Below are 3,503 nucleotides of genomic sequence, written 5' to 3'. Positions count from 1 at the left end.
TTGGAGGGGGCAGGGCCAGGGCAGGGAGGCTGGAAGCCTGTGTTCCCCACACTGGTCTCTCCTGGCAGAAGGTCCCTGAGCTAAGTTCAGACTCCAGCCCTGGGGAGGACCCCAGCCCACTTTCAGAAGACCCTGGGATAGGGACAAGACTGCCCGGCCTTGTTAGGGTCTCCTCAGACCCATGGTTCCAGCACTCTGGGTTTGTCCAGGGTGTGGCCACTCAGCGCCCACTGCCGTGGCTGGTAGCCCCCAGCCCACTTTCAGAAGACCCTGGGATAGGGACAAGACTGCCCGGCCTTGTTAGGGTCTCCTCAGACCCATGGTTCCAGCACTCTGGGTTTGTCCAGGGTGTGGCCACTCAGCGCCCAGTGCCGTGGCTGGTAGCCCCCAGGCCACGTCTTTTCTCATCCTCAGCACTGTGACCGAAAGTGGGAAGGAAAGAAGCGTGGCAATTAGAGCCTTTCAAGAAGGTACCAGAAGGAACCCTTTGGTCTTGCTTCCTTTCCTCACTTTTATGCAGCTCAGAGGGAAGAAAGGTGCAGCCCATAGTCCCTTGCTGGGGCAGCAAAGGGCTTTGGAGGTAGAGATGAGGCAGGCGCCTTGGGGGAAGGTTCAACTCAGAGCAGTCCTGGCTTGTAGGATGCTCAGTGCCAGAATGGGAGAATGAGGAGTAAAACACCTGCTCAAAGTCAGCCCCACTGTTCAGCCAAGAGCTGAGAAAGACTTGCCCTTCTCCTCCCAGTCAGTTTGACGTCACTTCCCTCACAGCTTTCCTACCCTCCTCACAGCAGTCATCCACTCATTCACTCATTCATCCATTCATCCACTCATTCATCCACTCATTCATTCACTCATTTATTCACTCATTCATCCACTCATTCATTCACTCATTAATTGAACAGATATTTATTGACCACCTATCATAAGCTTTAAGTCCCCCACACTGTCCTGATATGTGCTGTGTCTACTGTCTCTCTCCCCAAATTGCTCAAAACCTTGAGCTTGGAAATTGGATTGGGGTCACCATGTCCTTTCTTATGGACTCCACGATTTTAGAGTGCTGATTGCCCCTGTAGGTTAGCTGGGCCAATCCTCTCACTTGACAGGCGAGGAAACTGCAGTAGCCTGCAGGGATTAAGTGCTGTGCCCAAGGAAGAGTCTGGACTGGAGCCCAGGTGTTCAGGTGCCCTGTCCACACGTCATCTGAGCTGCCTGGTCAGGAACGAAAACAGGTGGGTTGGAAGAAGCCTGGGCAAGTCTTCCCTCACTCTGAAGGGTCTGGGTGAAGGCTAGGTTGCCTCCTACAGCTAGGTTGCCTCTCCTACAGCCTCTCCTAAGGCCTCAGCTGCTTCTCAGAACACGTGCAGGAAGATTTCAGACTCGGGCCCATCTTTGTTGAGCAGGGAGTTCAGCCTGGCCTTTACTTGTGTTCTAGAGTCCCTTACCCTGCCTTCTCAAGCCTTAGATACACTTACTCACTGAACATACTTGTTAAGCACCTGCCATAGGCCAAGAGTTAAGAACCAAAAGTGAAATGGACTCTTGGAATTTAGATTCTAGTAGGAAAGTCAGACCTAGACAATGACAATGAGGTGAATGTTAGGAAGGGGAAGGGTATGGGGGTGACTGCCACATCCCTACTATCTTGGGGAGCATAGTTGGGCCCCAGACAGGATAAGAGTCTTAGAGAAACCTTTGGTGGAAAGGACTGGGGGCAGTTTGCACCAGTGTGGGTTCCCTGTGGCTTCTCAGGGTTCTAGGATGGAGATGCTGCCTCTACACCAGCTTAAGGGAGTGAAGCAGGTAGGGCTGAGGAAATGACCAGGTTGGGTTAATCCACTGGTTTCAAGCAGTGCAGGAGCAAGATTATTTGGCTATGACTGGCTGATCTTCAGCTTAAGGATCTGCTTCTGTGGGGTAAACTCACATAAAAATTAAATGAAATGTGCTTTTTTAATTCCAGAAACTGAGTGAAAAGACTCATGAATATTATGCGTTATTGTCGAGGCCTAAGCCACCTGGGAAAGCACAGTGGTGTTGGGTCTGAGAAAGCCTCCCAAATTACCCCCAACCGACAAACTCGAGACTCGCTCCGATGTAAAGGGCATAAGATGAGATTTATTACAGACCCGGGAAGCCCGGGGGCCCTGGGCCTGGACTCTCCTGGCATGCAAGCCGAGGACGAGCCCCGAACTCAGGGTGAAGGCAGTTTTTATGGGGTACAGAAAGCAAGAGGGGTAGGGTCAGATACGAGTACACTTTTCATTGGTGGTTGGTGATTTCATTAGTAAAGGTCGGATACGAGTACACTTTTCATTGGTGGTTGGTGATTTTATTAGTAAAGGTGAATTTGGATTGGTACAGGTAAGGGGTGGAGGGTCCCTTAACCGGGGGCTAGAGTTGGTGCAACCTGGTTACCTGTATTTCAGGGTAATAGAAACTTATCTGTTGCCCACTATTTGGTTGAGTAACTATGAAAGGAATGAGAAAGGTTGCAGGGTGGGCTCTGCGGGTGTGGTTTAAGCAACTAGGAATGGAATGGGGAGGGTTACAGGGTGGGCCCTGCAGGCCAGGGCCCAGGAACGGAGCTTATGTGGAAACAACAAAATGGAGCTGATCTGGTCCTCACAGTGGGGGCCTGTAGGCCAGGCCTAACAACCTCCTACAGGGAACGCCGACTATGCAGTCAAGTCAGCCTGCCAGATAAGGGTTGACTGTGCAGGGGACATGACTCAAAGGTTGGTGTGAGTGAAAAGAAAAACTCCGTCCTAATGATGTGAGTAAAACACTCTATCATAACAGTGAAGACCTCCAAACCGTAAGAAAACAGTCATGGAGCCTGTTTCTCAGAAATTTAATTGAGTACATAGAAGAAAAGGTTTTACTCCCCTGTTTATCCTGATCTTCAGCTTTAACAATAGAAGTCAGATAATGTATAGTTCTTTTAGGTCTTCAGAGAGGAACAGCCTGAGGCTAGTCTTAAGATGGTTGTCTTACTTTCCCAGACTTTCTTTGTTTAGGCTAATCTTAGGATGGTTATCTCACTTTCCCCCACTTTCTTTCTTTTCTATAGTTTAAGATTAGAATAGAGGATATTAGGATTATTGATCAATGTAGTATATGTGACTAGCTCCCAATAAAAGAGAGTGGAAAATAAAGACATTTTGCTACATGCCATCTAAGAGTTTGTAGTTGTTTCTTGCTTTCATACAATTCTAGGAGCCAGCTTGCACCCGTGGCCAAGCTGTCCTCTCCCTGTGAGAAAGAACACCACCCAACAGCTTCAAATGCACAGGCCTGGTTGAAGTTTAAACCTCAGCACAACATTCCTCCCTGTAAATATAAAATCCTATTCCCAACCCTTATTTTCTCCTGAGATCAATAGATTAGCAGCTGCCTGTTGCAGCCACCCCTTCCCACTGTGTGTCCCGTCTTTGGGACAGGCTGAGACCTTTGAAGAAGCTAAAGCCTTTCTTGATGACTTAGATTCAATGTCCCTGTTC

Source organism: Otolemur garnettii, unplaced genomic scaffold (genome assembly GCF_000181295.1).
Source record: "Otolemur garnettii isolate 467f Iridium unplaced genomic scaffold, OtoGar3 scaffold00071, whole genome shotgun sequence".
NCBI lineage: Eukaryota > Metazoa > Chordata > Mammalia > Primates > Galagidae > Otolemur > Otolemur garnettii.
Note: the sequence above shows the minus strand (reverse complement) of the source record.